This window comes from Sminthopsis crassicaudata, chromosome 3 (assembly GCF_048593235.1).
Source record: "Sminthopsis crassicaudata isolate SCR6 chromosome 3, ASM4859323v1, whole genome shotgun sequence".
NCBI classification, from domain to species: domain Eukaryota; kingdom Metazoa; phylum Chordata; class Mammalia; order Dasyuromorphia; family Dasyuridae; genus Sminthopsis; species Sminthopsis crassicaudata.
This window is the reverse complement of record NC_133619.1, coordinates 590318336-590333395: the sequence shown is the minus strand read 5'-3', so window position 1 is coordinate 590333395 and position 15060 is coordinate 590318336.

Genomic DNA, 15060 nt, shown 5'->3' with positions numbered 1-15060 from the left:
GCTTCCATAGGGATCATCCTCTGCTTTCTTAGAGGACAACCTACTTCCATCACTCTTTTACATCCCCACATTAGAAAACCAGTTTCAAATCCCTCCTCTCCCAAAGGACTCATTTTCCTATAAAGTATTATGATTCTCTACCTGGGGATTGGGAATGAGATTCTCCAGTCCTTGTTGGGGACCAGCAAAAGGGTCACAGATCAGAACCAAAGGTACCTCTAACAAATGATCCCATTTTCCTTATTTCCTCAATATTATATTCTCACCAGGTCACATTAGAGGAGATAATTTTTGTGACATGGTATTATTTCCTTAATGGAAAGGAGTCTGGACCCATTCAGACTTCTCAGTTCTCTCATTCTTCCTGATTCATGCTATCAAACTGACTATTTAATTGGTCCCCTTAATGGCCTACAGAAACAGCAGCCACTCTTCCTCCACCCTCAACCCCACCATGACAATATAACAACATGCAACACACCACAATGCCAGATAATGAAAGCCCAACCAAAATCATTGTATTCTAATGTCTTGACAGGCAGCTGAAAAGTCATAGCCTTACATGGGCTCTGTTCATCCAATAAGGTTAGCTTTATAAGATAGAACACCTGAGTTTTGAGGGTTATTTTTCTTTGAGGGCAGAGATCTAAAGGCATAGAAAATGCCCCATATGTATGAGAAAATTTATGATCCCTGAATAGGAAAGACTTGATGTTGTTGGCCCCATGAGTTAGAACTAGTAGCAACAGGAGAGAAATTATAGGAGCTATGGAAGGCCAAAAGAAGACCTTTCTAAGTATGAGCCCTGCCTAACAGAACATGGGCTTCTTTGGGAGAGACTGAAATAACTGCCAGTAGAGGTTTTCAAGCAAGGGCTAAGTGGCCACTCATCAGAGATGCCACAGAACAATGACCATGTCCCTCCTCTGCTCAGTAAACTCCAGTGGCTCCCTTTACTTTAAGGATCAAATGCCTTCTTTTGTTTGACAGTTGTAGCCCATTACAACCTGGCCCATGCTTCCTTTCTAGATTTATTATTCATCATTCCACTTTACACACTATAAACTTTAGCCAATTTTTCTTGATGTTTCTTACATAGTGCTAGCACCTGTCTCTCTATTATAGTAAACTGTGCCACTTGCTTAGAAGGTGTTCCCTCCTGGCCTCTACCTTGTAGGATCACTTTCCTTATTTATTCAGCTGCTAGGACCTTTTTTTAAATTAAAGCTTTTTATTTTCAAAACATATGCATGGATAATTTTTCAACATTGACCCTTGAAAAACCTTATGCTCCAAATTTCCCCCCTTCCCCCATCCCCTCTCCTAGATGGCAAGTAATCCAATATATGTTAAACTATATGTTACATGGGGCAGCTAGGTGCAAATTCCTATTAGGCAGCAAAGTCCTATTAGGGAAATGGAGGCTGGCACTGAGAAGAGAACGCCTTCTCAGCCAGCAGGGTCCTACTTTGGACCTTCTGCAAAGAATGAGTTCAGAAATTGCCATTTAAAAAGGAGTCTTGGGGCAGCTAGGTGGAGCAGTGGATAGAGAACCAGCCCTGAATTCAGGAGGACTCCAGTTCAAATCTGGTCTCAGACTTAACACTTCCTAGCTGTGTGACCCTGAGCAAGTCACTTAACCCCAGCCTCAGGGGGGAAAAATATATATGTTACATCCAATATATATATCCATATTTATACAATTATCTGTACAAGAAAAATCAGATCAAAAAGGAAAAAAAATTAGGAAAAAAACCAAAATGCAAGCAAACAACATCAAAAGGAGTGAAAATACTGTTGTGATCCACACTCAGTACCCACAGTCCTCTCTCTGGATGCAGAGGGCTCTCTTCATCACAAGATCATTGGAACTGGTCTGAATCATTTCATTGTTGAAAAGAGCCACATCCATCAAAATTGATCCTCATATAGTATTGTTATTGAAGTATACAATGATCTCCTGGTCCTGGTCTTTTCACTCAGCATCAGTTCACATAAGTCTCTCCAGGCCTCTCAGAAATCATCCATTTCTCATAAAATGATAATATTCCATAATATTCATATACATAACTTATTCAACCATTCAACATATGGGCATCTATTCAGTTTCCAGTTTCTGGCCACTACAAAAAGGGCTGCCACAAACATTTTTGCACATATAAGTCCCTTTCCCTTCTTTAATATCTCTTTGGGATATAAGCCCAATAGAAACACTGCTGGATCAAAGACTATGCAGAGTTTGATAGCTCTTTGGGCCTAATTCCAAATTGCTCTCTAAAATGGCTGGATTAGTTCACAACTCCACCAACAATGTATTAGTGATGCTGTTTTCCCACATTTCCTCCAACCATTCATCATTATCGTTTCCTGTCATTTTAGCCAATCTGGGAGGTGTGTAATGGGACATCCGAGTTGTCTTAATTTGTATTTCTCTGATCAATAGTGATTTAGAGCACGCTTTCATATGACTAGAGATGGTTTCAATTTCTTCATCTGAAAATAGTCTGTTCATATCCTTTGACTATTTATCCATTAGAGAATGGCTTGAATTCTTATAAATTTGAGTCAATTCTCTATTTTAGAAATGAGGCCTTTATCAGAACATAAAAATATTTTCCCAGTTTATTGCTTCCCTTCTAATCTTGTCTGCATTAGTTTTGTTTGTGCAAAGGCTTTTTAATTTAACATAAATAAAGTTATCTATTTTGTGTTCAATAATGAATTCCAGTTCTTCTTTGGCCACAAATTCCTTCCTTCTCCACAGATCTAAGAGGCAAACTATTCTTTATTCTTCTAATTTGCTTATAATATTATTCTTTATGTTTAAAATCATGACCCCATTTTGACCTTATCTTGGTAAATACTATTAGGTGTGAGTCAATGCCTCGTTTCTGCCATATGGGACTTCTTTTGAAATAAATCCTGGCAGCTGGATACAGTGAATAGAGTGCCAGGTCTGGAGTCAGGAAAACCTGGGTTCAAATTCAGGTTAGCTTGTGATTCTCAGTTTCCTCAACTGTAAAATAGGAATAATAATTGCATCTACTTTACATTGGAGTAGAATAGCATTGTGAGAATCAAGTGAGACAATATTTGTAAAGCACCAGTGCTTGGCACATAGATGATACAATATAAATGGTAATTACCTCCCCCATTTCATTTTTATGTATATATTCATGTTACATAATTTCATATATATATGGTAATGCATATACATATATAGGAAAGCTTAGACTGTACTAAGACTTTTGGGGACACATACATTATCTCTCTTAATAGAATGTAAGTTTCTTGAGGTCAGGGACCTTTTTTTTTGTTGTTGTTGTTCTTTGTATCTCTTATCCTTAGCTTGGTTCCTTTTGTTCAGTCATTTCACTCATGTCTGACTTTATGATCCCATTTAGGCTTTCCCTGGGATAGATATAGGAGCCTTTTGCTTTTTATTTTCTTCTGTAGCTCATTTTACAGATGAGGAAAGTGAGACAAACATGGTTAAGAAATTTACCCAGGGTCACACAGCTAGTAAGTGTTTGAGTCTAGACTTGAACTCAGGTCTTACTGACTCCAGGCCTAGCACTCTTTCCACTGTGTCACCTATCTGCTCTGAGATGTATATTATATTCCTAGCATCTAATTCTTCTTTTGTAGGCTATTAAAGGGACCAGCTAAGCAATCAGTAGGTAGCATGAATCAGGAAGGATGGGAAAACTGGGAGATCTAAATGGGTCCCAGACTTCTTTCCATTAAGGAAATAATACCTGATGGATGGACCCATGTCATAGTTCTCTTTCTCCTCATCCTCCTTCTTCTTCCTCCTTATTGCCCTTCTCTTCCCTCTCTTCCTCCTTCTCTTTTCCCTCCTTCTTCTCCTTCTCCTTCCTGTGATTTTATCAATATAAGAAACCCCTCAAGCAGAAGATCTTCTGAGATCTACAAATGCCTACAAAATGCCTATATCTTTGGGAAATACTTGGTTCACTGAAAAGTTAAGTGAGTTAAGGAGGATCACACCGCATGTGTTAGAGGCAGAACTTGCACCCAAATTTTCCTGATATTGAAGAAAGTTATCTACGAATGCCTTTGGCTTGGCACATACTAAATGCTTAATTAGTGTTTATTGTGATTGACAGAAGAATTTCTGCTTCAAGAAAGGGTTAGACTAGATGACACCCCAAATCTCTTCCAGCTCTAAATTCTGTGAGCCTATGAATAGAGGACCTAGTTTCAAATCCTGACTTTGTCACTAGTTAGCTTTGTGCTTGAGACAAGTCACTTTTTCTCATTTTTCTCATCTGTAAAATGAATAAACTAATAATATTTTTATTTACTCCTAAAGGGACATTATGTGGGCCAATAACATGCTGAAAGTAAAGCACTCTATGAAATGATAAGTGTTATTATTAGTGTTCTGATTGGTTGATGGGTAGTAAGTCTAACCAGGTAGTGAGAGCATAGGATTTAGAGATAGAAAAGGCCTTGAAAATTACCAGATTCTGTTTAAGAGTCCAGAGGTTCTTAATCTCTTCTGTGGCATGGACTCTTTGGACAGTCTAGAGGTCTCATGGAGCCTTTCTCAGAGTCATGCTATTAAATTAATAAAATAACGTAATTAGGAAACCAGTTATATTGGAAATAATTTTCAAAATATTTTTTAAAAATCAAGTTCATAGATCTTGGGTTAAGAATTTTTGATCTGATTCAAACCTCTTCATTTTACATGTAATAATAACTTCCCCCCTCTATTGTGTTGGACAGTTTTCAAATGATTTTCACAGTACAAATATTCATTCAACAAACATTACTTACAAGACCTTTTATTGGGTTCTGGAGTTATAAGGATTAAAAATTACTATTCCTGCCCTTAAGAAGTTTACATTAATCTTCTTTCACCCTTTGAGATAAGAAATATCAATGTCATTATCATCTTTTTACATATGTGGGAACTGAGGCCCAGAAAGAGTAAATGATTCATTAAAGGCTCTGCATGTTTCCTCTCATCTCTAGCTCCACTGTATTAATTACTTAGAATTATCACTTTTGCCAATTTTGGGCCCATTGGTGGGATGGGTGATGGGTTGGGAGAGGAGGAGAAGGAAGATATTAGGACCCAAGTTTTCTGATTTGTGGGTGGAACTTCTCATATATTTGCCTTGGGAATTGCTCTGGGAATAGAGCTAGAGGTTGAGGAAACTGAGCTCTGAAAAATAGGGTGAGCCCAACCACCACTACAGAATAACAAACCCTAGTCTTCCTTGTCTACTCTTCCTGCCTTATTCAACAGATGGGAAATTGGTTCAAAGAGGGGAAAGAATTTGCCCAAAGTAACACAGCAAGTTAATGGGAGAACTTGACAAGATCCCTAGTCTTTTTACTCCTGTCTGTTAGAACATGCAGGTTAGAATCCTAATGATGAAGAAAGGTCATTTCAAATGATTGAATGATTTGAATGAACCAACATTTAATATCATTTACTGTGTACAATATTGGGTAAAAGAATATCTAAGAAAAGGTAGTTCCTACCAACAAAGAGCTGATAGTCTGGTAGTAAGATAGGACCTAAAGGGATAACTATGATCTAAATGACACATGATGAGTACTTTAGAGAAATGCTAGTCAAGTCCTGTTTGAGATATAAAGAGGAAGAACATTGTGAGAAGTGGGAGAAATTGGGAGGTTTCCACGGAGGAGGTGATTTTTAAGTTGTGCTTTAAAGAACATATTGAGATCCAGCAGATATAGGGAGAGGTTATTCCAATCATAAGGAACAGAATGGATAAAGACATTACTTACTTCTCAGGATTGTTGTGAGGGTCAAATAAGATGCTATTCATTATGTGCTTAGCACAGTACTTGGTATTCAGTAAATGCTTAACAAATGCTCACTTCCTTCTTTCTTATAAATTGAAGTAGGCTGAGATAAGGCTGGGTTGGTAGCATGGTACCAGGTTATCAAGGCCTTTTAATGTGAAACTAATGAGTTGAAATTTTATCCAGTAGGCAACAAATTTCATACATCCCAAGGCACTTGAGGCATTCAAACAGGTGGTGTAATATAGTTGAAAGAAAACTGGATTTAGAATCTCCAAGGATCTGGGGTTAAATCCTGACTCTATTACTTGTACTTGTGTGACACTTAATTTCTCCAGAGCCTCAGTTTCCTCATCTGTAAAGTGGGTGGGAGGTGGGGTGGTATTGGACAAATGCATCTCTTGAATTCTCTCCAACTCCATATCTATGATTCTGTGATTTAGGATTAGAAAAATTGATTTTGAATCTCATCTCAGCTTCTTATTACTCCTTATGTGAACTTAGCTTCTGGACCTCAGTTTTCTCATGTGAAGAAAGGAAGGTTTGAACAGACCAGTCTCTCAGGTCCTTTCCAGCTCCAAGTCTATTGATTCTCTTAGGCAGTTCCTCAGTCTCTTCTCAGGTAACAGTTCCTTCATCAAAAAGCTTCTCTTCTAGTTAAGGGGGGGGAAAAAGAAATCACAGTAAAAATTCCATGGGGAGCTCCTTGGATAGATGATCCCTGTATGTTTTATGCTTTTAAATGAGGGAGAAAGCAAACCTGCTAATGCAAACTGTGAAGGGAAATTTGCTAACAGTATAAACAGTAAAGGTGGGGGGGATTCTAGGGGAACACAAGAATGGGTTACATAATTAGGAGGCTTCACTGAGCCCATCTTTCACCATCTGTCTGCCCCCTGGTTATAAAGGCAAGAAAGTTGCTTCGCCCAGGTAACGAGCTCTTCAGGATTCTGCTGTTGTCTTTACTTGGAATGTTTGGCAAATGGAATGGAGCTCCATTCTGTAGGCCTTGAAGAGACAACTCCTCCCAGAAGGTGGAAGAAGAATCAGCCCTGGATTCCAGAATCTCAAAGTTGGAACAAACCTCAGAGGGCATCTAGTCTAACTTATGTCTGAGCAAGGATTCCCCTGCTCCGACATACCCAATAGATGGTATTTATTTCAAGCAGAGGTATTCTCAGCCTCTGCCTGAAAATCCTCTGTTTTCAAGGAATATGGAGAACTTACTACTTTGAGCTAGACTGTTCTGACATTGTATGATCCTATATATTAAACAATTATTTCTTAGTCATCTATTGCCCCTAATTCTATCCTCTGGAGCCAAAAAAAAGGGTGTGGAATTCTTCTTCTATGCAATATCCTATGAAAAATTTGAAGGCAGTTCTCATGGTGGAGGCTATATACAGAAATGTAGATGGATTTGCTACCAGTTGTCCTGGATCCCAAATTTTCTCCTTACTAACCGAGTAGTTTTAAGCAATTCTGGACCTCCATTTCTAACCCTGGTATTGTCACTTCAGAGTCACTTTGCCCAAAGACCAATCTTCCTGCCATTTTCAGGCTTATTAAAATAAGACATGTTTCTTTAGCTCACAGGTAGAGACCAGTCTCCAAATCTAGCTGATTCTTTCCCCTTCCCCCATAGTTCTTTTTTCCCCCCCTTTGTTTTCTCTATCCAGTTCTAATAGTCTCTGCTTCTGTGGGAGAGTGTAGAGACCTCCATTTTGGTAGTCAATGTAATACTTTTTCTCTCTCACACTTTCCTTTGGGGCCTCCCAAACACTGAGATAACTCAGGACATTAACCTCATTATCAATGTGTACATCCCTAGAAAGTATACTGCTAAGGTAAGTCAGGGTATATAGAAAGTCACAGTTCTGACATTTACTAGCTTTTGAATAAATCACTTGATCTACTTTAGCCTCAGTTTTATTATCTATAAAAATGGGGGTGGTGTTTATTCTTGTCTCTCTTACAGGGTTGTTCTAGGCATTGAATGACATAATGGGCACAGAACTGCTTTTTGTTCCAATCCTAGCTCTACTGACTACTGTCTCTATAACTTTGAGAAATTCCCTTTCTTTCCTCCCATTGGTAAGATGGGGATAATAATCATAATATTATAGAGTTGGAAGAGATATCATGGGAAGGGAGCTTAGTCCACCTATAGGAGGAGAAGAGTTAAATGACCCACTTAAAATCATACTAGCAGTAAGAGGAAGAGGGATGATTTGAACTCAGCTCCCTCTGACACCAGAGGCAGTATCCTTAAATGATGTCATCGCCTTATGTAGCCCCTTCTGGTGTGTGGTCAAAGAATCCAAACTGGAGATGATAATAATTATAATAGGTACCATTAACATATCATTGAAATTTGCAAAGTCCTTTACTTATGTTATCTCAGCTAGATAGTTAAGTGGTGCTGTGGATAGAATGCTGGGCCTAGAGTCAAGTTAAGAGCTGAGTTCAAATATTATCTCAGATACTTGCAACTGTGACTGATCAGATCAATATGAGCTCAGAAGGCTCTGCCACAGGTTGGGCACAAATAGTCTATGTGAACATTTGGGTTGATTTCTCTAAATTTGCTACTTCAATTCTGCTTTGTTCATAGAGCACAGAACCTTCTCTGATGAAGGCATGTCATACTGAATGGTCCTGTGCCAATTTTCCCATGTCATGCAATCAATTCCAAAGTTCTCAAGAGAGACCTTGACTGTGTCCTTGAATCACTTTTTCTGATCACTACATGTATTCCTGCACTATATAAGTTCTTCATAAAACAGTTTTTGAGCAACTGTATGTTTGGGATTGGAACATCATGGCCAGCCCACTGGGGTTGCCCTCTCTGTAGTAGAGTTTGAATGCTTGGCAGTTTGTTTCAGGACCTCAGTGTCTGGTATTATATCCTGTCAGGTGATCTTCAGAATCTTTCTAAGACAATTCAAATGGAAATGATTCAGTTTGCTGGCATGGTGCTGGTACACCGTCCAGGTTTCACGGGTATACAACAATGAGGTCAACAGTGATTCTGTAGTCATTTTGGTAGTCAATATCTTTTCTCTCTCACACTTTCCTTTGGGGCCTCCTAAACACTGAGATATATCTGAATATTAAACTCATTATCAATGTATACATACCTAAAAAAATATACTGTGAACTTATCCACAGCATTCAAAAATTCTTTATTTTCAGTCTTTGAGTGTTCTATCTATGGATGATGGAGCATCTGTATTTTCTTAGGGTTAATTGCTAGGCCAAAATTACCACGAACAACAGAGAATCTATCCATACTTAGTTGCATCTCAGAGGCTGTACTGAGTGCAGAATCATATGCAAACAAACAAACAAAAAATAATGCACCAACATCCCTTCCACTTTGGTCTAAAAGGCTTTACCCTCTGGGGAAAATAGATGGTGCACCAGCCCTGAAGTCAGGATGACCTGAGTTCAAATTTGATCTTAGACACTTAGTACTACCTCTTAGTTGTGTGATCCTGGGCAAGTCACTTAACCCCAATTGCCTCAGCAAAAAAAAACAAAAAACAAACAAACAAACAAACAAACAAAAAACAAACAAAAACCAAACAAACAAACAAAAAAAACTGGACTAATGGAAGCTTCCTTGAATTTTGGAGGGATAGCTTCCTCTTGACATAACATATTTCAGTCAGCTTTTGTATGAGCACGTATCCTTCCCTCCATTTCCATCTTGTAAATCTCAACTGTAATACAATCAGCACCAGGTGCTTTACCCTAGGAGAGGAGCCTAATGAAATTAAAAACCTCTTCTTCAATTGGAAGTTTGTCTAGTGAGGGACTAACTCCAATATGAGGCAAATGTTCAGTGGCTTCAGATTGCTGAGGATCTATCGAGAAAGCTATGGAAGTGTCAGGTTCTTATCTTAATCACTAATCAATGTGACTCCATCATCACTGAGTCGTTTAGATGCATCATATGTCTTTGGCCTATACATAGCTTTCGGGACATGATAAAAGCACTTTGGACTATTACTATCAGCACAAAACAGTTTCATTTGCTGTTTTACACAGTTAAGAATTCTTTATCTCTCTAAACTTTGCTTGCACTTTACTTTTGATGGTGTTTAATGCTGCCTCCTTAGAGATGGATGAGCTACTTTGCTGATCAACTCTGTGGAGTTCTCATTTTTCATTAGCAGCTTCTGAATTTCCCCATCATTTTCATCAAACCCGTTTTGATGTTTGTGTGTATTCTGATGCAGATGAGGAAATGCAGTGCTGTACACCATATCTCTAAAAGCTGCTCGTTCCTTTTCTGCTCCATTGTTATCAGCCATGTGTTGGTTCAACTTTTCCTCCAAGTTAGTAACAAATTGTTCCCTATTCACAGAAGCTTTAATTTGTTGCCATTCAGTCTTTAGTAGACATTTTACCATGGTCCCAATGTTTTTGTTGAATGCAAATATTTAGCTTGAAGAGGATGTCTATGATCAGTCCATAATTCTGAGTTCCACATTACCTTTGTCACTTTCACATCCTGTCTGTCTCTTCTCCTTACAATGATGCAGTCCAACATAAACCAATGTTTTCTGCAAGGGTACATCCATAAAGTTTTATTGTATTTAGGTAGATGGAAGACAGTGCTGGTGATAAGAAGATCATGAGATGCACAAGTCTTTATAGTAAATGACCACTGTTGTTTCTATTTACAACTCTATTGCTCCCAGGGACTCCTTGCCATGTCTGATAGTCTGAATCTACTCTCTCGTTAAAGACACCCAGAATTATATGCTTGTTCCCTTTTGGCACATTGATGATAAGGGTCTTCAGGTCTTCATAAAATGTTTATTTGAACTTTGTCAGGATTTGTCATGGTGGGAGCATAGGCACTGATAGGATATTTCCCTGAAAATGGCAATTGAATCTTCATGAGCCTGTCATTCACTCGTTTTGGTAGCTAGATGAGCTTGTTGACTAGATTAGTCTAGTCTACTCCAGCTTTGCATGGCACACTTTTTCACTGCATTCCGACTTCAGTAAGCTGACCTTCATTTGACAGCCTCATTTCACTCAAAGTTATCATTTGCATGTGATATCTGCTGAGTTTTCACACAATAAGAGCTGTTTGTCTTTTAGGTCTACTAGATTTTATGTTGTCTATAAGTGAACACACATTCCACTTACTGATGATGAGTGGAATCATCTTTGGGGAAGTTTCTGTATTTTTCATGTGTGTGTGTGTGTTTCAGCCACAGGATGATTCCTGCCTGCTGTGGTAACAGGTTCAAGATTGGATAAGCAGACAACTTTTAGGGTACCTTTTATGCTCTTCCTCACACCAAGGAGTGAGCAGTGAGGTCCTTAAAAGGCTGCTCAGTTACCCAGGGGGCTGGCAAATCCCCCTGCTGCTTCCAGTAAGATGACTACCTTAAGGCCAGGGCTACCTATATGCAGATTTGTGGCTATAGCATCCAGCATATCTGCATCTGCTGCTTCCTCACTTGCCTGTCACCACAGGACTTTGAGAAAGGTAGAAATGCTAGAATGGTATGGTGATTAAATTGAATTTAAGTGAGGTGGAATTGCATGAAGTCACCAGCTTCACTCTCTTCCAGAGCATCACAGTCAAGTAGCAAGACAGAATCAAGATGACTGGTGATGGCTAAAGATGCAGTGGGTGACCTTGGTGTCTTTGATGTTTAACCAAGTCTTAAGTACTCCATAGTGCCTGCTATAACTGCCTTCATGGCCATTAGAATAAGTTGTTCTCCTCCACTCATTACAAAAGGGGAAGTCTCCACATGTTTGGGATAAACATCCCCCCTAACTCAGCAATGTGTTTGAGACCCCTAAATTATCCATAACTTGACTTAACCCATTTGCCAAAACAGTTATTGGTGTTTGGCCATTATGCCTATTATAGCTTCTGGGAGCCACAGGTGAGAGATAGGTGGATTAGGTCTCTAGACAACAAAGGTACAAAACAGCTCTGAAAAGAACCCAGCAGCCTTCACATCAGAGATATTAGTCTTCCTTGAACATGCCCCATACCCCATATCATACAACTAATGCCTTGTTGAACTTAGGTCTTTCTGACACCAGGCCTATTGCTCTAACCATTGTACGATACTGTTCAGGATGTACTAATTTGTTTTTTTACAGCAATTTCCATATACTTAAAAAACTCCAGTAGGTCTAGATGTATATTTTCTCTTCCTGAAGCGAACGTGGAATTAGCACTTTAAGGTTTGCAAAAGTACTTTACAGACACAATCTCATTTCCATATAGTTTTGATGATAACTGCTTGGCAATCTGTTTTAAAGTCTGGGAGCACAAGACCACCTTTATCAGCTTTTTTCCCCCTAGCATGTCCCTTGATAGCTCCTCCATTTATTTTTCCACATAAATTTCTGTATGATTTTGCCCTAACCCTCAAAAAGAAAATGTTTGGTATTTTAATTGGTATGAGCACTATAGAAATTTGAATTATTATTAAATGGCAACTGGGGCTCAGTATGGGTCAAGTGACCCACTTATGATCAAACATAGTCAGGAAGTATCAAATGCTTCATCTGGGCATCTAAAATCATCACAATCTGGCTCAATTTACCCTTCTATACTAATTTCACAGTACTCTTCCGCTCAGCCTTGTTCCCAGCTTCCAGTCTTCTAAGCCAAGTCTCCACTATCTCTTTCAAGAACTTTCCTAAGAACCTGAGGCTCCATTGACCTGAAGCATCCAACCACTTCTGCAGTCTTCTCAACCTAGAATATGCCTTTGGAAGGCTTATTCTTCAATCCCTTTGATGAGTTCTTCCTGCAACCTCTATTTGTGAAGCTGCCCTCTGAGGTTGGTTCCTTCTTCCTTCTCTCCCTCATTCTCTCCCTCCCTTCCTTCATTTTTCTTTCTTTCTTTTATATCTCCTTCCATATTCCCTCCTTCTTTCCCTCCTTCCATATTCCCTCCCTCTTTCCCTCTTTCCTATTTCCTTCCTTCTCTCTCCTTTCTTTCCTTCCCTCCCTCTCATTCCTTTTTTCCATTAATGTGAGCTAAAACTGATCCCAAATTATAGAAGACCTTCATAGAAACCTTAAGCTGACAGAGGATAAGTCTGGTTCGAGGTCATATAACCAATATCTGAGATAGGATTTGAATCCGAGCCCTTCAATTCAAGATTAAGTATTTGGACCTTGTCTTGTAGCTAACAAGGAACTGTCAAAGGATGTTCATTTGGAGGGCAACTCTAAGTACTCTCTGTTGGAAAGAATTATGAATTTGGAAGAATTCTCTGGTGGAAATTTCAGGATGGATTGAGGCAGGATTGGGGAGACCATTTAAGAGGATGGTGTAACTCAAAGGCAGCAGAGAGGCATAGAAAGCTGAGAGGGATCTCAGAGGTACTTTTAGGGCTTCAATCCTATTTGAAGCTACAAATAGCTGCATTGTGCCACTTTGTGAGTGACCCCTCCCTGGCTGAGCATTATATCTTCCTGTCCTGGTGATTATCTCATGGCCAATTGCTGAAAGCCAGAGCCTGGCAACTTTACCTGCAGGAATATTTTTCCTCTTGTGTGAAATCAAGAAAATATGAACTGCAAGTGGGTTAGGGAGAATCTGTGGCCAGTTCATGTCTCCTTATAGCACGTTAGAAGTCTCAAAGTTCAGGGGTACTCAACAGTTTTCATATACATGGGAGATTTATCCAAAGAGTGATAAAACTTTGCCCAATCCTTGAGTCTCTAACTTTTCTAAAAGGCTTGGAAAGTGATTATCATCAGTATTCAGGGCCATGATGCCTTCTTCTCTTCATTCAGCATCTGGAATGTGAGGTGTAGTTCTGGACATGACATTTTAGGAGACAAACTGAAAAGCTAGAAGAGTGTCTGGGGAGGAGGGATATTTAGCAAGGGATATTTAGCATTTAAAAGAGAAGAACTGAAGAGTAACTGGATTTGAAAGACTTTCACATGGAAGAGAGATCAGACTTATTCTGCTTGGTCTCAGAGGGAAGAGAAAGGACCATTTGGGTGCCCATTGTAGAAAGACAGATTTTGACGATCAGAACTTATGACTATCAGAACTGTCCAACAATAGATTAGAATATCTTACAAAATACTGAGAGTATTGAAGCAAATTCTGGATGTCCACTTGTTCAGAATATTCTAAAGGGACAGGAAGTAAAGACATCCTCAGCTTTATAGCTGATGACCTGGAAAGATAAAGTATCCAGTCAAATCAAGTAAACAAGCATTTAAAAAATGTGTCAGGCCCTGTGTATTCCTAAACTAGGGATACAAATAAAAACAAAAATTCAACCTTTGCCTTCAAAGGGCTTACATTCTAACAGAGGAAGATAGCACATAAAAAGGAGCTGAAAAGTGAAGCAGCGTGCAGGGTTGGGTCAGGGACAAGAAGAGAAAAAGTTAAATCCAGACAATTAGAAGCAGAGCTGGAGAGGAAAGAAGAATGGTCAGCCTCGAGGTCAGCCCCAAGGTGAAGGTTTTAGGAGGAATTCATTCAATGGGAGAAGGGTAGAGGGAGAAAGCACCAGGAACATAATGGCAAAGTCTAGGGAGTACAGTATAGCTTGGTCTAGTTTAAGAATACACAGCTATTCATTTACCAAAGCTAATGCTACAGGTCCTTCGTCTCTTGAGACCAACTCAGGAATGGGTGACCCTAATGCAAATATGTGACATATCAAAGACACCAAACTAGTTAAAAAAGTTGGGAAGCTTGTATAACCGAGGCTTTGAAAGCCCTTGAAGATTTGTTGCTGTTTAGTCATTTCAGTTGTGTTCAACTCTTCATGACTCAATTTGGGGTTTTCTTGGCAAAGGTACTAAAGTGGCTTGCCATTTCCTTCTCCAGATCATTTGACAAATGAAGAAACTGAGACAAACAGGGTAGAGTGACTTGTCCAGAGTCACACAGTTAAAAAGTGTTTGAGCCCAAATTTGAGCTCAGGAATATGAGTCTTCCTAATTCCAGGTCTAGACCTCTATGCATTATGGCATTCCCTAGCTTCCCCAACTTCCCAGGATTAATTGTGTGGCCTTATAATGTATACAGGAGTTAGTCTTAGGTCTTCCTTTGACTCACTGAGTTCTTGGTCAACTCTATTTCATCGGTTCTGATTTCAGCTGTACATAATGGATATCCAATTCTAGGGCACTCAACACCTGCACTTCTTAAAGTTAAATAACAGATTCCATTAAGAGAGCATTAGCACAATGTTCCTGTAATTAATCTTCTCCAGAAAGCGAGA